Below are 22,868 nucleotides of genomic sequence, written 5' to 3'. Positions count from 1 at the left end.
CGTTCTGTTCTTGTTTCCATCGGCACTTTTTAGTTGACTTTGTATTTACTTATACCAAAATGCTGCTTTGGCGCCTTCGGAGTAAGGTCTAAAGCTGTGAAAGCCCAGGCTTGTCACACTGGATCTCGTGTACAGATTTAAATTCAATTCACTTTAAAATCAATCCACCTTTTTTGTAGACCAGTAGCAGATACAAAACTCCAAAATTCTTACAGCAAATTTAATATCTTTTATATAATTCTTTCATGTTTTATCTCCAGACCCAGCAAGTAATCGTAGTTAATCAGTTTGTATGCTCTTTAGTAAAGTTACTTCAAAAAACTGAAATGATTTCTGTCTTTGATTCGTTCCTAAAAAAAGTTGCGGAAAAAAAATAGAGTCGAATTGATAACCTCCTCCGTTTTTGTGTGAAGTCGGTTAAAAAAGCGTGGTATGAAAAAATATATAGGTACAAAAATTATTTGATGATGAATATTTATTTATTTTATTTAGTACTACTTACTCGAATCAACTTTTACAGTTAAGTTTTCTTTTTTTTTTTTTCAAATTCAGAAAAAAATATACCAAACTCTCTTATTGTACCGGAAATTTAATATATTTCTATATTCACTGTAAATATGATGTGAACAAACAAAAATAAATATAATATTTTGTATTCCAATATATCTGTGTACAGAACGTCTATGGTCATACATCAGCTTTATATTTTTTTTTAAGGGAAGAACTTTTATTAAAATTTTGCCATAAAATTATTGCGAAATTTATATTTCTATCTTCCAGAATTTAACCGTCTTTGCCTACAATATTTTTAGACAATAATAAAATCCTGACCAATAATGATAATATCACCAACTAGCTGAAGCCTGACACGCTTCGCTGTGAGACATGATGGTTGCATGGAAATTCGTGCGGAGTAGCTAGTAAAAATTGAGAAATCCTCGATAAAAGAGTTCAGAACTTTTAAACGGCTAGACTCATTTTCATGTAACTTACAGTTTTGTAATGTACATGCTCTTATATTTGATACCCTACTTGGGTATAATTAAAAATATTCGAATGTTCCTTTCCCATTTTCACGCTCCACCTTTCCACCTTTAGAAATAGAAACCACCTAAAAAAACTAGAAAGTTTAAAATAGAAAAAAACCATCCTCGAAGCAGGTTGTATACCGGGTCAAAATTTGAGCTCAATCGATGAAGAACTTTTTGAGTATAGTTTCCATTAGAAGTGTGATATCGCCAATCATTTCACCCCTTAGTGACATTTTTCAATTGATGTATATCACGAATTTGTGAAATGATCGGCCATTTCTAATCACATTTCTAATGGAAACTACTAAAAAAGATCCATTCGTTATTCCAACGTAGAAAATTAGGAAAATTTCCAGGTATATTAATTATTAAACGGATATTTTGGACCACTGAGAATATTAGGTACAACAATCATGACGTGATTTTTAGTTCGAATCATAGTTTGTTTATAGAAATTTTCGGTCATTTTTAAGATCAGTATAGTGTTGTAAAAAAGTCGGATACGTCAATAGGCAAATAAAAACAAACCTTATTTTCATGAGCCAAGACAGCAGCTAATATATCTATGAATATGAAAAGATCAAGTGAGACACTCTATATCAAAAGTTTATTTTTAGGAAAAAAACTTTATTTTGTAAATCAAATCGAAAAATTCAGTACTTTATTTTATTTTGTGTCTATATCTGCCATGTTTTCCAAATACTTTCAAAACTGTTCATTCATTTTCTGTATAAAAAATTTATTTACATGCCTTGTTTATCAGAAACATACAGTTATTGTCAATATATCTCTCACACTAAAACTTTGTTATTTAAAAATAAAGATATATCTTGAAATAAAATTATAGACGTGAAAAATAAGGTAAATTTAATTTTTATTATTTTTTAAATTTTACAATTTATTATCTTAAATATTAGTGCTGTTGAAGTTTTCTGCAGAGTAAAATATATTTATGTTACGATTGACACAAAGTTTAGAAAATGTCGGGATTCTGATCTACTTAGACACTAGCGCAGATTCAAAGAGAGGTGTTCGAAAAAATTGCCTCCTCAAGATACCAAAAGGTATTGAACTATTTTTGGTATTTCGCGAATAACTATCAGCCCCGAGCCATGATACATAATACCATCAATTTTTTGAATCAATTTTTTCGAATGGTTTCGAAAAATGGCAAAACTTGTTTGTTTCCGATTGAAACGAGAATTATTTTATCGAGTAATTTTAACTCATATATACAAAAATCTCTTGAACAATTGGAGTAGTAGTTTCTGAAACATCGTCTAATCTCAAAAATCGTCAATTTCTTTAGCCTTTACGTGTACTAGGATTATTTAAGGATTTTAGGGCAAACAAAAAATTAACACCCTCATTATAACAGCCAATTTTAATAAGATGAGTAATTTTCGAAATATTTTTATAATCGTTACGTAAGGAAACCTTTTCGTATAGCATTATAGGTGATATTTCAAAAACTTCATCCAATCGTAAAATGGAACCAATAAATCTAAACTACACACTCTTTATCGAAATATTTTTATGCTTTGTTCAAGTAAATGGGTCCATTGGTCCAGTATCAAAAACAACGAAATTGGCCTAAGAATAATAGCACAAAGAACATAAAATAACAAATTACACAGTAAGTGTCCGTGAAAAGTTCATAAACATTGCCCCCATCTGAAACATTTTGAGAATGCATGTTTGTAAGACTTCAGTGCCTCGTCTTAAGATTTATAAAATTTTGGGCGCCATTAATCAATTTTATTCAATTACTATCGTTGATATATTCGCCGATCAGACCTGTCGATTTGTTCTTTGAAAGAATCCCATTTGTGTGAGTAGTGTCAGATCTATGAAGGAGAAGTTCGAAGTATATAATACAACGAATCCCTATATATTATAAATGAAAAAGTAAGCATGTTTGTTTCTTTGTTTGTTACGCTTTCACGCTTAAACTAGCCAATGGTTTTTAATAAAACTGTACAAAATAGCTGATATATCAGAATAACACATGAACTATAATTTATAAAGATGTATTTTAAAAAAATAAATCAATAAAATAAAATTTGACATTTACCATTTTTTAAATTTTTACAGAAATTACTAATTTGTGGTTCAAAATGATGATTAAAGATGGAGCAGATCATTTGGAACCATAAATTAAAGAATTCTGTAAAAATTTTAAATAGTAAATCTCAAACAAACCATGGCCAACTATTCTGATATACTCATTGAATTAGGACTGTTTTACATTTAACAAAATTGTGTATATCAAGAGAAGGTGGAGGCTATAAAGCGTTGGTTTTTTACTTTTAAGCCCCGTGAAGCGTACGGATATCAATCTAGTATCTTTTTATTCCATAGTAACAATGTTATGTATTTGTAGAAATAATTAATACAGCCAAAATTACAATAATTTTAATTAAATAATATTTTATAAATATAAAGTTAAATAATAACATAAAATCAAGTAGAAAATTTAAATTGTTCAATTGTGTTTTAAATTTATATATATTTTACAATAACAATTATTTAAATTGTTGTGAAAATGAAAACATTTATTTAAGACAATAGGAAGGATGGATGGTGGGGCATGCTAACACTACGTAAGAAAACAAACGTTAATAATTAGTTCGTATCTCTTCTTTCTTACTTTTATTAAAATTTTACCAAGAACACTGTTAGTAAGGAAAAACATAAAAATTATTAAAATAAAATAACCTGCATTCAAAAAGTATATTAAAATCATAAATTTATTATTATTTTATTAAATTTAATAAATATATATTCAAACAAGCCGTTTTGTGTGCTTAGCGAAATAATAGATGCAATATTAAAGGTATTTTGGCATTAATTTAAAATACGAAAATTATTATCCAGGAATAGGTCTACATCGACTTAAGAAATGTCTTAATTCGTAACAGTGATTAAAACAAGAAATTTAGTTAGAAACTACTGAAGAAAAAGAATATTTATATAGGGTGGGTCATTTTAATCTATACACCTAAATATCTCGTTTTGTAGTTAACCAATCAAAAAATAACTTGGGCAAAAGTTGCAGATTTGGGTGGGGGACTTCATGTTCTGACATCAGATTGGATCTAGGTCTTCGGGTTTCTTTAATAACACTTTAAATAACAAAGTTGATCCTCATAAAAAAAAAACATTTTTTTGAAAAACATTAGCTTTCAGACGAAATGCGACTTAAAATATGCCATTATTGCATTTAATTGGAAAAAAGCACGCTTACTACGGAAAACAAACTACTATGTCCACGGCTTTGATCTACAATTATTGATAGTCTTTAATCGTATTTTCTTCCGATTAAATACATATTGCCGTAGTTAAAATTTGTCCTTAAGTCTGAAGGCCTTGAATATCAACATTAGTTAATTATTAAAAATAGAAAGTTTATTCAAAATATTTTTCCGACTACGAAAGAGAGTTGTGTTAAAGACCTGAAGCCTACTTGTCTATGGATCCATCTCTTTCGTCTCAGCTTTGTTGCTAATCGGCAGATTTCAATACTTTTTTTCTTATATAAGTTTTTAGATAAATTTGATGAAAATCCCGTAAATGATTCAAGAATTTGTCGATTCTTTTTGTAGTTATAAAATAGACTGATCATAATTTAAAATATATTAATTTCCCCTGCTTCCACTTTAAAATTCAAATAATTTTTAAAAATTTTCGAAACGGTTTGAAATTCAGTCACTGAAAATTTTCACTAATACTATAATCACCTGCATAAAAAATGAATACGTCAAACTATAGTAAAGTAAAGAATCGAATGTCTATACATTTTAAAACCAAAGAAATGTTTCGAAAGTGTGGGCGCAATGTACGTTGTGATAATGATATTATGTTCCTTAATATAATTCGTAAATGAGCGCCAATCCTTCTTACGTAGTGATCATGTAAACAGGATGAGGTAGAGGGTAATCAAACGAACCATTCATTCTTTCAAATATTTTTAAAAGAGTTGCTTAGGGAGATTTAAGTGGCGGCAGAAATTTGAATTTAATAATAATAAAACTTATAATGTTTCAAATATACAAAAACCAATTGTATGCATGTCGTAGTTGACGTTTCCATACTATGACGTTATACATACACTGACTTTTTTGTAAATATAAGAATAATATAAGAAGTAGTTGATTGGAAAATGTAAGTTCAATTCAGTGGAAAATCCGGTAGGAAAATCGTTTCTTGAATTATTGGGCCAAAACCGAATGATTAAAGGAAGCTGACATTCATTTTTTTATCTTAAAAACAATTTTTTATCGGAAAAAATTCTTATTGCGATTCGTTTTAAAAGGAAAAACGAGAAAATTTGAAGAAAATAGTTCTCCTAAGTGACTTTAAGAATATTCAATTTTTTCATCGAGCAACGGAACTCTAAAAAGTAGAAGATTTTTACTATATTACTCTGACACTTTTCCTTTCAAGTGAAAAATTTTTAATGATATAAAATTTTATCATTTTCAATCCGCCACTGGCGTCAATATTATTATACTTTGGTTATGAACAGTATTTAAGTAGTAGGTGTTTCGTTGGGGAATGATCGCGGGTAGATGGTTAGGGGTGTTGAGAGAATTATAGATACATTTCGGAACAGTTTAATTTTAATATTAGATGAAAACTTTCTCGTCAGACGCAAAGTCAGTTGGTTTAGTTTAAAATTTTCATAAAGAAAAACTTACTTTCACACTAATTTTATACAGGTTTTTATATTAATAAATGGTTGTTTTAAATGTAGTTTTAAAATTTTGATTTATTAAAATGAAGCTCAAAGATACATAAAGTAATAAGAGTATCTTTTTTCTCACTTCCTAAAAGATAGGAGAAAAAAGATATTCCTACAAACCCATTTTCCGTCCATTAGAATGACAGAGATAGTTTAAATGAAAAAAATGTTCCAAATAAACAAGAGAAAAGGAACAGTTAACTGATCTAATTTCAGATCTAATTGTTTCGAACTGATCTAATTGTTAAAATACCATGTAAAGACAGTTTCGATGACGTAATCGTTTGATTGTCACATAAGTAAGGATAGATATCCACTCTTAGATAGTCACACACACATGACGGATATTCTCATATAATACATATTATAGAAACTCTTTTCTTGCTCCCGTAGTGTGTATACTATTTTTCTGCTGGATCGAGGTGGGAAGTGGCTAGTTTGTTTGGCACAGCAGGGCAAAAAATTGACACTATTAGTCCGGAGAAGGGAAAAATAGATTTCGGACAAACTTCCTGCAATTATTTATTCAGTTCAAAAACTCTTTAATGGGTAAATAGAAATGGATATCGTTTCCTATACGGATTGATTCCTTTGAGTCTCTTTTTATTTAAAAAAAAAGTTTGTTTTAAAATTATATCCGATGAGATACACAATGTATAAAATTATTGGTTTATTACATAAAGTTTGGTTCTATTCGTTAGTAATATATGAATGAAACGCTTTCTTTCTCTCAATCCCTTCTGATGTATCATTTACAAACCTATTTTACCGAAAGTTGGTAGGATTTGGTTGCTTGTGGCGATATTTATACAGACACATTCTATCGCTAAACCATACAACGTATTATAATATAAAACTTATAACTGAAAACAGAAAGAAAAGATAACGATATTTTGAATTGGTATTATTAGTAAAAGATAGATTTAATATATCTCTCATATCTTAAATATCATCATAATAATATCTATGATGGCATCTGTGTGAAGTACCTACGTCTTCTTTTTCAAGGAGTTTGTCTTATACTGTGTTAATAAACCTTATATAATGATACATATCTGACAACCAAGTGATTCAATCAATGATTTCAATTTTTATACCATGCATATATGAAATATACATAGTATATTAAGTTTAGTCCCAAGTTTGTAACGCTTAAAAATAATGATGCTAGGAAAAAAATTTTGTCATAGCTGTTCATAAAATCACCTAATTAGTCCATTTCCGGTTGTAAGTCCGTCCGTCCGTCCGTCTGTCCGTCCGACCGTCCGTCCGTCTGTGGACACGATAACTCAAAAACGAAAAAAGATATCGAGCTGAAATTTTTACAGCGTACTCAGGACGTAAAAAGTGAGGTCAAGTTCGTAAATGAGCATCATAGGTCAATTGGATCTTGGGTCCGTAGGACCCATCTTGTAAACCGTTAGAGATAGAACAAAAGTTTAAATGTAAAAAATGTTACTTATAAAAAAATAAAAAACTTTTGTTTGAAACATTTTTTTGTAAACATCACTGTTTACCCACGTCAAGTGTTTCTTTTCACTTGTTTTTTTCATTCGTTTAAAGACTAGAAAAATATATAATAAAATTATTAAGGCGCTACTTTTCACAAAAAACTTTGCGTTTCCTTCTGTACTTTGCCTCAGTATCTCAAATAACTGAGCTGTATGTTTTAACTAAAGTTCACATAAGCATTGCAGTTTCAAAAAAAAAAAAAATTGCAAATGCGATTCGATTAAAATCTGACTGGTGTTTTGGCGGTATTTTTCATTTATTTGTAGATTTTCGTTTCCTTCTATACCTATCCTCAGTAATAATATACATTTAGCGCTACTTAATGGCATGAACTAAGCGACCAACAGTAAATTAGAGGTTCAGAAACTTGCCATTATTGTATGTCATGCTTGTTCAGCAGATGTTGACGAACATGGACTTCCACTGCTGCCGATCATAGGCCATGTGACAAAAGTCAACAGCCTTTTATGAAAAAAGGAATGCTAAAAAATTAACTGCTTTTCTGCCTCTTGATTTGTTACCTAATATTTCTGGCTAAGTACTAAACAGGACTAACTAATTCTTACAATCCAAAACTTTCATACAACTATTACTATAATATTTATCGATTTTGTAATTTACATTTAATGAATTAAATCAGAATGTTTGAATCAAGGACCTATCGCATTATGACGATTCATCTATTTTCTGGGATTAATCTATTTTATCTTAGACTAAAATAGTTGAAATATTTGAATTATTTGTTTACGTAATCATAACGTCTATTAAAAGTTTCAGCTTTGAAAACTTGAAAAGAATATTTTCTTTTCAAGCTACAAAAGTTCTATTGATTGTGATTAACATATCAATCAGAAAATGAAAAATAAATTTAAAGCTTACCAATGGCCAACTTCCGTTTGAATTGTTTTTTAGAATCCATGTATAATACTTGCGAAAATTAAATTAGGCGTGCAATTAATGTGTTAGTAATATAGAAATAATAATTACCTTTAACAAAAGGTTCACTGTACAACCCTTACTTTAATTAAGGAGTAAATACAGTTTACAGGGGTGTAAGATTAAGAACACAATGTTATTTTAAATTTTGTAAATTTTACTTATAAAAACATTTGCAACCATTGGCAACTTCAATCACACAGTAAATACTGGTACTAAAGAAAGAAATCATATTGGATAATTTTATGAGATTTTTTTGTTCTATTTTTTATTCCAAACAACGATGAGAAAAAAAAGAGATGGTAATTTTTTATCCTCTTTTATTAATAATAATAAAGTTTGAGTTTTATGTTTTAATGATTTAACTTTTGTATTTTGGTAGGTACTTTCTATTTTAGAGAAAGTGTGTTGTATGTAGCGAGAAAGAGGAGTACTTATAACGTACGCTACGGGTATACACGATACGCTATGAGTGTGTTATGGGTACATCTAATATACGAAAAAAATTTCTCGTTTCTTTTTTTTTTTCTTCAAGAAAATTACAATTTTTTTACGGTAACATTTTTTTTTTCGTAGGTAAGTAGATAATTTGATTTTCAACCCTTATGTTTAAAAGTTATTCGTAGGATGTTTATAATCTCGATGTATATGAGATGATATTTGCAATGTTAAAAAGGGCGCGTTTTTAATTTAACTCTGCTGTATTTATGCGGGTATTTTCTTGACATTAGTTTTAAGAAAATCATTCACACAGTTTTATGCGTGTCCTTTACCATGTACAATATCTTTGAAACCAAATTTACTAGCATGTAAATTTTATAATATAAAAGTCTTGCAAAAAATTTATAGCTTATTGCTGGTACTGGAAATTTAAGGGAAAATATTTTATGTTTATTGTAAACTTTATTTAACTTTTAGTATTTTTTATCTGCTTGCTTGGACTGGTTTGGAAAAACTATTTGCAATTGTAAAAATTTCCGGAGACGAAATAACATCCAGTTTGAATTATTAAGCATTCAGGCAAACTGTATCAGGACTCATGAAATGGGTTTTTTTTGTAATCAATCCTTCAATCTTTAAAGAAAATCAATGTTGAATAAAGAAAAGAGAGCGGTGTGGTGGAACATCCGGTAGAAACAGTGTACTTTTCGCTATAATAAATGTATTTTCATATTGAAAAAAAATTTATTGACGTGGATGGGTTTTGGTCTGCCGACTTCCTCTGTGAAGATACTGCACCGCAACCACGGCCTCATTGAGAATACTATTAATATTTCAAATTGAAATTACTTTAAGAAAAGTGTCAGTGTCGGACATTTCATCACGCCCCTGTCCGTCGAATAAGGAACATAGTTCCAAAAATGTACATAATATTTTTAATAAAAGCCAATTTATCAAATCTTCGCTTATGAACAGACTTGAGAAGATTGGGAGGCTTCTTGGAAATCTGTTGAAATATTCAATGTGATTTTCTTTTGAATTTAATTAAGCGAATAACTTTTGTTAATTTCTTTTCAGTAATAAAAGTAATTATTTTTAATGGGATTTGTTGCAGTAACATTGTAGATTATTGTTGCAGTATTATTTAAAAAAAAAAAAACTTTAATGCAATTTAAAAATTGATTAATATTATATTATCAGTCGGATGATACTCAGTCAGATCTATATAAATATAAATATGATACATGAAGTATCTACGTATGACTCTCATAACCCATATATCATATCATTTTTTATAACATGGTGTATACCTATATATATATATATATATATATATATATATATATATATATATATATAAATATATATTCAATTTATGTAAAATATACTTGGTTTGAATCCCAATGGACATTATTATTATTATTATTATTATTATTACATACGTAGGTAGGTAGGTAGGAAGAATATTTAAATACGCCACGATGTATGGAAAAAGTTCGAGCACTATCTCCGATTGGCGTTTTTGACATACACACCCGATCGACCATTAGGGCTCAGTTGGTTAAAACGTAACCTATTCCATTCGCGGTATGCCTAGGGTAACAGTTTCGATTCCCACCGTCACAACTAAAATTAATTTAATAAAAAGTTTTGATGGGCTGGTGTAGTGCATGGTATATGCATGATGGAGGTGCGATCGATTCCTGTTGCCATTTTAAACATATATTTTTTCACCCACTAGAAGGAGTGGTTCCCACTCCCAGTGCAAAAGCAGCACTAGGTACCATATAGTTTTTAATCCAGAAGTATAGGAAAGAATTTAGAGGTTTAAGCCTTGTCTTCTAAAGTTTTTGTACCATGTATTAATGTAAAATATATCAAGGTATACTAAGTTTAGTCCCAAGTTTATAACGCTTAAAAATATTGATGCTACGAACAAAATTTTGGTATAGTTGCTCTTAAAATCACCTAATTATTCCATTTTCAGTTGTCCGTCCGTCCGTCCGTTGCTGTGAACACGATAACTCAAAACGAAAAAACAAAATCAAGCTGAAATATGTACTCAGGACGTACAAAGTGAGGTGTAGTTCGTAAATGAGCAACATAGGGCAATTGGTTCTTGGGTCCGTAGGAGCCATCTTGTAAACCATTAGAGATAGAACAAAAGTTTAAATCTAAATAATATTACTTATTAAGAAATAAACAACTATTGTTTGAAACATTTTTTCATAAACATCATTGTTTACCCGTGAGGGAGCAAATTACGCGCATTGTATAGTATGTATTATATGGGAATCTTTTTCTAAAATTAAAAAACAACCGAATTTTCTGTCATCATGCACACGAATGGTTAAAACAATCTAGTACTTGGTATTTTTCTTTAAATTTGATATGTTTAGCCGCTATATTATATTCACTGCATCACAGTAACATTATGTAAATGATATATGTTTGTATATATATTATTTTTATTATATCTATCTTTATTCATTATATTCTAATAATATTATGTTGTATCTCATTTTCAAGTACATATGTATATAACTCATCATGTATCTACCTACCGATGCGATGTAACGTATGTAGTTATGTATGTATATTTGTAAATAACATAGAAAAACAACATTGGATGATGGCGATGTACTTACTCTATATAGAAATGTTTGTCGGTATGATTGATGGCGAATATAAAACTAGAAAATATCAAATTGACTATCAAACTTTTATATATATTCTTATATCATAAATTGTATGGTACTGAGTGTCTCATTATTCATGAGACGAGGTCCATAAAAAGTAACAAGTTGCAAGAAGAAGATTGTCCTATTTTATTAAGTAAACTAATAAATCTTCTTAGAACAAATTACTTTTACTTAGAATTAAATAAATTTCTAATTAAGAGTTTCAATACTGCCTTAACCATATTGGACGACTTTTTCCACCCTGTATATATGTAATATATATCAAGGTATACTAAGTTTAGTCACAAAAATATTGATTCGACCAAAATTTTGGTACAGTTGTTCATAAAATCACCTTATTAGTCCATTTTCGGTTGTCTGTTAAGTATAAATCAAAAACTAAAAGAGATAGCATGCTGAAATTTGATAGCGTGCTCAGGACGTAAAAAGTAAGGCTAAGTTCATTATAGGTCAATTGGGCCTTGAATACGTTGGTCCGTAGGACCCATCTGGTAAACCTTAAGAGAACAAAAGTCTAAATGTAAAAAACGTTCCTGATAATAAATAAACAACTTTTGTTTGAAACATTTTTCCGTAAACGTCACTGTTTATTCGTAAGGGCGTAAACTAGAACAAAACTTTAGCGTGATGCAGTTTTTTGAAATAAGTTCTAGAAGGTGTAGGTATATCAAATTTGTGAATTTTGTAAATTATGGTGAGGTTTTCGTTTTTGTTTGTATTTTATTTGAAATTTCGTTTTTAAAAGTTCTGCTCTTGAAATCAGGATGTCCAGGTTCCCAGGTATTCCGATGAATTTTTTTAAACATCAAATTCGTGTTCATATACCCCAAAAACCCCTGAGTATCCATTTTCAGTTCATTTAGTACATTTGACGGGACAGTATTTATTTTTATTTTTTTCAATTGTCTAAAATAGTACATCACAAAAAATGCATTTTTAATGCACAAACGAGGAAAATTATCTCCCCATAATTTGCAATCTACACAAAGTTTATAAGTACGTCTAGAACCTAAGGCAAAAAACCGCATCTCGATCCATCTTACTTTAGAAACTTTCGTAGTATTGACGTTTTTTTGTGTTAAGCTTCCTCGTCTAATATGCATTTAACCTGGCATGAAAATTTAACTATCAAAAATTTCATCATAAAGTAATTGTGTATCATAATTCTAAAAAAATTTAAAAATTAATTTAAAAAAAAAAAAAAAACCGGAACCATGATAAATTGGAATAGCCCCCAGGTATATGTATATTTTCACAGTTGATTTCAGGTAGAATAAACTACATAACAATCTCCCGGTTTCATTGCAGTGGTTGTAAGTTGTATAACAATGAATAATATTCTTGAGTCGAGTAGTTGTAAACAGTTCTGTGTTGAGTTACAAAAATTTAAGTAGGAAATTTTCTTGTAACTACTAAACTAGAAACCTTATATATTATGTAGAAAAATATTACTGTTTAGGTAAGATATTTGAGGGATACACTAGAAAATATCTTCATAGAAAAATACATTGTGTTTTGTCAAAAATTTAAAGTTCATTTTTATTATTGAAGCCTGTGTTTTACAAGTCTCAAAAAGTATCTGTCTTTAATATCAGCTAGATTTTTTTCTATCAATTACTGTCTAATCTATTCGGTTTACAAAAAAAGGTTTTACACAAAAAATGTTTGCGTATTTATAAAGAACAACTTTCTTATTTAAAGTGCCCATGTAATGTTTGCCAGTTTTGAATCAGAGTGAGGTTTTAATCTAACCCGAAAACTTAGATCGAAAATGATGCTGGTATCAGTTGATGCCTTTGAAACTTACATTTTCGTTGGAAAGTGCTCGATTTAATTTATATATCGAGTTTCAAGCATATGTCAACTTAAAAAAAGAGACCATATATATTTCATATACACTGGATAGAAAAATGACGCTGATAATAAGTAATAAACACTCATCAAACTCGGTAAAACTAGTAAGTAAGAGAGAATGGCATGCTTTATATATCATATATAGGAAATTACAATGTGGGATTATTATTAGTGTTAATTATATTATCAATTATAAATCTTACAATTATAGTATTAATTATAAATGTAGGTCAAATTGATTCATGTTGTCAAATGGTGCAGTTTATAATATCCTGATCAACATTATCAATGAATACAAACTTTATCATTGCAAACGTGTAAGTTAGTGTTACCAATGATGGCCTAGGTTATGGAAATTTAATATTTAAAAAATTAATTTTTAGAAAAGCCATAGTTCGAAAATGTTGTACTTATCCTATCACAAGGTTGCTACTGGTACTTACAAACTTCACATCCAGTTATTAATAAAAAAATAATAGATTAAAAAACTAAAAAACACGCTTTTGAAACTAGATGAACTAAAAGGTAGAAAAGAATTTCGTTAAGTTCAAAAAAAATCATTTTATCGTAAAAAAGCGTGCTAAATTTCAAATTTTGTATATATTTTATAGACAGATATTGGTAATAGTAAAGTCATTATAAAGTATCTTAAAAAGCACCCCACGTTTTTTTACGATAAAATGATTTTTTTGAATTTAAAGAAATTAGTTTCTTCCTTTTAGTTCAGCTATTTACAAACGCGGATTTTTTAGTTTATTTATTTTGTTGCACTATTATTTATTTATTTTGTATTTTTAGTTTTTAGACTATCATTTATTCATCAAAAATTCAATATAAATATGGTGGGAGCGCAAGTAAATGTATATACTTGCTTGCTTTTCAGTTACGGAAATCGTAAATCCTGATCAGGATAACCAATTATCAATTTATTGTATTTCATCGGTCCTTGACAAGTATGCCAAATTTCGAGTGAATCCGATGTTTTGAATGGAGCTATAATTATGTTCAAAGTTTCCGTTACATACTAACATACTGACATACTAACATACGTATGCAGCTAATAAAAAGCCTGGTAAAAATAACGTATTTATATATAAATTCTATATTTAAAAATAGATACCTCAATAATCATATATTTTTTCAGTAAACACAATGTCGAAATGATATGAATATTATCCAGATACTGCATGAGAATAAGAACAATATACAGTTTATTTCATGTAAAAATACTTGAAAAACATTTTTATCATAAATATGACTACAATTTTTAGCATACTACTTCTCGAAAAAAAATGTTATATTCATCTATGTTTGCCCAAGAAAATATTTTTTTATTCGTTAAAATATTACTTTTCGTTCAGAATTATGTACATACAATGCACGGAAAATTTTCCTAAACAATTTGAATTTTTTTTTAAACTCTTTCAAGATTTGGCTGACCATATCATTTAAAACAAGTGAAAACAAACAATTGACTGAGTTAATTGTTGAAATACCATGCATAGTGTTGATTTCTTTATCACATTACACATACAAACATGTGACACATACATAACTGATAATCAAGTATAGTACATATTATAAAATTTCCGCCTAATTGGCGCCCTCACGGGTAAACAGTGATGTTTACAAAAAAATGTTTCAAAAAAAGTTGTTTAATTTTTGATAAGGAACATTTTTTACATTTAAACTTTTGTTCTATCTCTAACGGTTTACAAGATGGGTCCTACGGACCCAAGACCCAATTGACCTATGATGCTCATTTACGAACTTGATCTCACTTTTTACGTCCTGAGTACGCTGTAAAAATATATAAGGCTAAATTAGGCGTACTAATAGAGGCCACTTATTATCACGTCATGTAATTAAAGAAAGATGACCACTCTTAGATAGCCATACATACATACATGTCACATACACATAACTGATATTCCCACATAATACTATTGAATTTGTACCTAATTTCGGCCCTCACAGGTAAACAGTGATGTTTACGAAAAAAATGTTCATACAAAAGTTGTTTATATTTTTATAAGAAACATTTTTTTATATTTTAACTTTTGTTCTATCTCTATAACGGTTTATAAGATGGGTTCTAAGAACCCAAGATCAACTTGGCCTATGTTACTCATTTACGAACTAAACCTAACATTTCACGTCCCGAGCACGCTACAAAAATCTTGATATCTCTTTTCGTATTTGAGTTATCGTGTCAACAGCCGGACGGACTGACAGACAACCGAAAATGGACTAATGAGGTGATTTTACCAATATTTTGTTTGTACCATCAATATTTTTAAGCGTTACAAACTTGGGACTAAACATAGTATACCTTGATATATTTCTTATAAAAAATTTCACTGATAAATGATAACCTAACTAGCTATTATTGATATCATAAAGGGAATAAAGTCTGATGTGAATGTAATGCCCAAGATAGATAAAAGTAATCTTGGTAAACAGTCGGTATACCTATCTCAAATTATATTATGAAAGGTGTATAATATTTATACCTTTAAAATTTAATTAAACAAAAATTAATCTTAAAGAAAATTAATTAACAAAACAAAATATTATCAACGTTAGACACAAGACACATATCTATCTTTCAGCAAGAGTTTGAATTTTATATTACAACAATAATTATTTAATGCACATTCAAAGAACGAAAATATTATATGAAAATTGTTTTTAAGGGAAGACGTCAAATAAATAAACAAGAGTTGTGATTTTAAAATTAAAATATTGTTTAAGATACTTTATTTTTGTCTGTCTCGTTGTTATCTATAGCGTTCCCGTACCAACTTTTGAATTTCGTGATGTAAGTACTTATACATTAATTTCTACAGCTTTACAATTAGCAATTGTAGGTATGGGAATGTTATCAAGGTCATATTTTTAACTTTAATATTGAGTCAAGGCCACGAAAGGAAAATATTCGAAAACTGGATTATTTCGATGATTTTTTCTGTATTCTTATTTGGAATTATAACTCGAGAGAATGCAGTAATACGTCGTCATATTCTTTTAAAAAACTGTCTTCAAATATCGCCAAAAATAAGTACATGTTTTGCAAGACAACAAGTTTTGAGACCGCATCGTAGCTCTCTGGGCTTTTACAGCACAATCCAAAAGGTCCCCTGATGATTCGGCTTTTCACATCGATGGTCGTGAAACTAAAAAATTGCGGCTGGTCTGTCTAGACAGAGGATCCACCTAGACGACTCTTCTTTATGTATGTGCGACGCATTATTATACATTTAATTTAAATTTAATAAGTTTAATTGGAAAATATGTTATGATGTACACTTGAAGAACTTCAAGCAAGCATTTGAGAAGTTGACGCTTGATGAAAATGTCAATTAAAGTTTAATATTTAATAAATCTCTTTATAAAAACTCCACATTCATGAAATTGCTATCGTGCGTATAAATTTTCTGAAAGTCTGTAGAGACCTTTAAACTTCTTACTAAATCATTAGATGCAGAAAAAAATACTTCTTACTAAATCAATAAATATAGATATGATGCAAGCGTAGAAAAACTTTTCTTTCCTCCCTGAGAGAGATGCTCACTCGATTTGGAAAATTTTAACATTTAAATAAATTTTTTTTAAGAATGTCATTGATCGCTATAGTTTTCAGAGGTGGTTATGTCAGCAGCTCATGTCCCTCTAAAACATTAATAACGCTATTTGAGCAGTTATGGAATTATAGCAGTGTTAGCACCGTAAAATTTCAAAATTTGTCCAAACTTTCCAGTAGACTGTAGACTAACTTTTCAGTACATTGTTAAAACCTTCTTAGGGAATTTTTTTTTTTCTGCAAAAATTATCTCGACACTTTTTTCGCTAAAATCAATGGTTAGCACTTATTACAACAAAAAAAACTCATCCCTCCAAACCAAGATGGCAGCCTTCCGCCAAGGGGTTGCACCACGCGTGTTCAAATTTAATTACTCAGTTGGTTAAGACGTAACCAATTCCGTCCACGGTATGCTTAGGGTCGCGGATTCGATTCCCGCCATCGCAACAAAATTAATTTAATTAATACTTGTGATGCGCTGGTGTAGTGCATGATATATGCATGAAGGAGGTGCCTCTGAAATTGAGGAGTTGGTAAATGAAATTAACAGCGGAAAGGTGGTAAAACACATATATGGCATCACAATGGGTTCTATAGAATAAGTGTGTCCTTTGTGGACAGCCAATATAACCTAACCTAACCTAACCTATCCCAACCCTTACCGTAACCAAAAAGTCGGCCTTCCTTCCAAAAATTCGATTTAAAAATCTAGGATGACTGTACTATAAGTGTTTATATCGGATGCTCAATTATGCTTGGCATAACATTGAACTACCGTATCGTAATCTAGTGAATGCGATTGCGTAGTAAAGTATAAATTCTAGTTCATTTGATTTGGCTGGTTTAACGTAACAAAAAGTTTGTTAATTTAACATCGATTGAAAATTATAATTTTACTTGGAAAATGAAAAAAGTGAATAAATAAAAACAGAATGTAATTACGTTCATTTCAAATGTAATAAAAAAATTTGTAATATTTTCCAGTGAATTTAGTAACAATAAAGTAATGTTTGCCAAACAAATATGAATAAAAATTTTTATGATTGTTATGACTGGTAATTACCTAACCTAAACAAAAGTTTGTTTTTTTTGTTTAGTTTATGGAACAATAATGAGTTATTATTATAATTTTTGTAATGTATTTATTATTCACGCAAAAAATTATTTTTTTTTATGCACAAAATAATTTATAACTATTATACAGTGTTGATACCATGTATATGAAATGTATACAAGGTATATTAAATTTAGTCCCAAGGTTGTAACACTTGAAATTGATTATATTGATGCTACCAACAAAGTTTTGGTACAGGTGTTCATAAAATCATCTAATTAGTCCGTTTTCGGTTGTCTGCCCGTCTGTCTGTCAACACGATAACTCAAAAACAAAAAGAGATATCAAGCTGAAATTTTTATAGCTTGCTTAGGACGTAAGAAGTAAGGTTGACTTCGTAAATGAGCTACATAAGTCGATTGGGTCTTGGATCCGTAGTACCCATCCTGTAAACCGTTTGAGATAGAACAAAAGTAAAGTAAATGTAAAAAATGTTCCCTATAAAAAAGTTTGAAAAATTTTTTTTTTTCGTAAATATCAGGGTTTACTCACGACGGCGCAAATTAGATGCAAATCGAAAACTTCCAGAGAGAAGACAAAATCTGAATAATATTAAAGTTATAAACTCAAAATCTTTCTTCGCAAGAAAACAAATATCTGTTGAACAATATTACCAAAACATTATACGTAAAATTTAGCTGATTTCGCTAACAACTATTCAAATGTTTAATTATGATGTATTTGTGACTCATAACGGCACGCTACAGAATGTCACCAGCACCTGAATCTTGTTGATTTCAAAACATTTAATTCTGTAATATTTTCATATTTTCCGATCTTTAGTTGATTAATACCATAGTTATAGATTCTATGATTTATTTCTATTCTATTATAGAACCAATCTATCTAAATGTAAACCACTATATATAATGAAAATGTAACCACATGGTTACACTTGGTTTGACTTGCTTACCAAAACCAAAACTCCTTTGTTGTGAACGAATATTATGGGAATAGAGATTGTTAATAGGTTAGGTTTATATATACACCCATTTATGGAGGCCATATAATTAGTGCTTAATCCATTCGAACTTTAATTTGAAATGTAATTATTAAATAATCATTTATAATAATTAAAATATTATTGAGTGGTTTGATATGGAAATAAAATGATGTGTGGGAGCAAGCAATTGTTAACAAATAGCGATCATTATGGCAATAAACTGTTTTATTAAATGTGTAGGGTAAAATAGGGTTATTACAGACACATATGAAATGCAGCATTTGAAGCCAACTTAAGTAGAGACACTTTGTATGTAAGGGCTTCCCCTCGACCTAAGCATACATAAGGTTTCTCGAACTTCCTCTCCCTCTTCTTACGTAAGGTTCAGTATCGCTTTGCCGAATCATGAACGTTGTTAAAAAAGGATGAGCTACATGAAAACGCACAGTTTGACGTAATTTTGAGTTTAGTTAGTATGAAAAAATGATTTTAAATCCTCCCCCCACCAAAAGCACATGAAGAGATTTTATAAACTATTCAATAAACTTCAAATTTTAATAAAATTAACCTCTTAATCCGTTCTTGTTTGTGGTAATAATTTGCATGATATTTTTCCATAATTTCGATACAGATTTGTATTTCCTGAACGACTTATTCTCAAGGTTAAAATATAACCTTCTTAAGGTTAATACATAACCATGTGTTATCGTTTTTTGGATAGAACTCGTTACCACACCAATTTCCCAAAATAAAACAATTTTTGTGAATCGATGAAAATTTGATGAGGAAATTATATAAAATTATAGTTTCATAAAAATAAAAAACAAACTTTTCATTTTTTATAATATTTTTTGTTCTTTCTTTTAAAGTAATTTAATAAAATAACATATATTTAAAGTAATTTATGTGTTAAAGTAATGTTGATATCTTCTCATATCATATTAAATATTTTATATCATAATTAGTTACTTATCATTAGCTTATTATCTTATTAAAATTTTATCCAATTTAACCGAGCTCACATCTATTATATTTATAACCGTCTTGAATATCAACTGTCCAGAATACTCTCTTATCAAACCCATAAAAGAAGAAATTCAATGTAAAGGATACTAAACTTTTTATTTTAGGGTACAGGAAAGCTCAAGCTTGTATTGGAAAATATTTTCAGATAGAAGTTATAGACATGTAGGTCAAAAGTTGAGATGCAGTAGAAAGTTGGAATTCAAGGTAAGAGATCAATGGTTTCTGTAGGCTTGAGATGACTTTCTTCTAGTCGTGGGGAAATCGACTGATTGCGGAACAAATGCCTGTCTTATAATCTTATAAATATATGCATGTAGAATTCTTACTTGAACTTTTATATTTAGTTTACGATAATATCTCCGCTTTCTGTTATAGTGTCCCATTTTTGGGACTAACTCCTCTATAGCTCGTAATTATAATAATACATAATGATCAAATATAAAATAAGAAACGTTTGACAGAAACTAATCAGGTTTCGTTAATTTTTGATATGAACACTTGATACTTTCTACGACTTCGAGGTTCCCAATAGTTCAATAACATAACTTTTTGATGAAAATTTTTGTGTACGCACTTGTTTGCTTGGGAATATTTTATGTGATAGCGATCTGAGATTTGTGCCAATCATTGCGAAGAAAAATCTAGGTGATCTGAAAAGATTGCCAAAAGTGCCGATTTACGATAATTAATTTGTATGAATTTGTATAGCTAGTATTTAACTTGTAAGCGACATAGCTCTATTACAATAAACTAATTAATATTAAATTGTTTGAGGCAGTTAGAGAAAGATATTTTCGTAATTTGGGTAATTGAATGTGTGGACCATAATGGTCACACTCACATGAACAGTTCATTTTAATACTAGAAAAAAATTATTAATTTATAAGATTTGTCTTGCCTCAATAAGGTAAAGACAGCTTGATTAAAATAAAGTAGAAATAGTCGGAATTTTTCAACAGGTTTTGTGTTTGTTATATAACGTACCCAGTGAGCTTTGGCTCTCCTCGTCATCATCAAGTTCATTTACGTTTGAATATAATATAATTAGAATTAAAAGTTTCAGTTATACTTAGAGTGTGCGGTTGTATTAACTTCATTGCGCTTGGTTACTTCATCCATTAATATGTACGTTCATGGGTATTTTATTTTAATTATATAAATAAGCCTTTAAATTCCCTTTTCATTTTCTTATCTGTAAATTTTCTGTTAAATCAGTGTGCGATCCTTCATTTGATTTTTAAAAATTATTTCCTATTAATTTTTTTAAATTTTATTAGTATATTAAATAATTTATTTTTTGATTCGATTAGTTTAATGGATTACGCATAAAGACTACCTACTTGCGGATCTTTTGAGTTATTATAAAAAAATAGAATTATTGTGCCGTTATAATTTTGAATATTTTCAGTAACATAATTATTCACAAGAAGAATTTAAAAATTTCTAGTTGTGAACTCCAATTTTATATACAAAAATTATTGTGATAAAACCCTCACTTCATATGCCGTCACTTCTCCTAATTTTGTTCACAATTTCGTCGATTTTACCATTTTGGTGCGAAACCCTAAATAAAAAAAAAGAGTCATGTTTCTGGCTGATAATAAAGCTTTCTATTCGTCAATAACTTTTCAAATCGGTTAAGTACCTAGTTTTTGGGTGAATCTATCTATTAAGTACCTAATTTATCGGTTAAGTACCTATTTTTTTGAGTAAATATACCCATAAACTTTCACCCATCTTTCACCACCTTAATAGGTAGTAAAATTTTAAAAAATTCTATGATAGTGCTCACCTACAGTGCCAAACTTATCAATTTTCAATTTTTTTTTTTAATGTAAAAAGTATGTATGTTTTTTGAAATTTCAAAACAATAAATATATTTTTAATTTAAAAAAAAAACCTATACCTTATAAATTAGAGCTAATGTGTTATTCTGATGTATGAGCTATATTATTTTCCACTTTCATTCAAATCCATTTATTAGTTTTTGTGTGAAAGCGTAGCAAATAAACAAACAAACAAGCAACCATACTTTCACATTTATAATATAAATAGAGATTTGTAATTTCTTATGCTCTATTTTATGTATCTGTGTGTCTGTTTGTGAAATCGTAGCTGTTAAACGAATTGAACTGAATTAGATTCATCTTTATTCAAAGATATTTTCATCGTTTTACTAACTATTCTATATAGCTATCGTGTTACTAGCTATTTTCTTATTGATGAATTATCCATATTGTGAAAATACAAAACTATTCTTTATTAAAGATTTTGTGCCGGGAGTTTTTTAAATTTTTTATGGCCTTAGCAACCATTTCTGAAATGCATGATTGTATTGGTTTTGAATGTTTTTTTTTTACATTTATCCCTCGATGCCTACTGCTTTTTTAGTTATTGTCGTAGAGCCAGCAGTAACTGCTATTGCTGCAACAGTTGTATAAATTGCGTCTGTCAATATTTATTAAAAGCTTATATTTAACTTGCAATGTATGTAAGGATGTTACGGTGGATTCTTTTGCATGAACATTTAGTTTGGACTTAATTTATTTAGTCATAAATTAAAAATTTTAATAAAAAATACTTTTTAAGGGAAAAGCTTTTATTGTACTAAAAAGTAGAAAATAATTTTATCTATAAGGCACTCATACTCGACTATTTGTAAAAGCTTGAGACGCTTAATATCAAGGATGAATCGAAATGTAATTCGGCATGTGGAGTAGATGAGGCGTTCCGATTCATTTTTGAAATTTTAAAGTAACCGCCTCAAGCGGCTTCACAAATAGTCGGGTATGAGTGACTTAAAGATAAAATTAGTTTCTACTTTTTAGTTCAATAAAAGCTTTTGCCCTGCAAAAGTATTTTATATTAAAATTTTTTTTACTTAGGTAATTTTTACTCAAAAATGATGACGTTTATTTGGAAATATGGCAAGATAAAAATAGCCAATGTTGAAATGATTTGTAAGCAGGTTAATCGTGATTA

General features: G+C 29.1%; 1 protein-coding gene across 1 annotated transcript in view; it reads left to right on the top strand.

The window, feature by feature from the left end:
* LOC123291687 (carbonic anhydrase-related protein 10) overlaps positions 1-22,868 on the top strand; it is a 196,137-nt gene that overhangs the window by 115,786 nt on the left and 57,483 nt on the right. The gene's annotated exons all lie outside the window — the stretch shown is intronic.

This window comes from Chrysoperla carnea, chromosome 2, assembly GCF_905475395.1.
Source record: "Chrysoperla carnea chromosome 2, inChrCarn1.1, whole genome shotgun sequence".
Taxonomy (NCBI): Eukaryota; Metazoa; Arthropoda; class Insecta; order Neuroptera; family Chrysopidae; genus Chrysoperla; species Chrysoperla carnea.
This window is presented reverse-complemented; position numbering and strand designations above follow the sequence as displayed.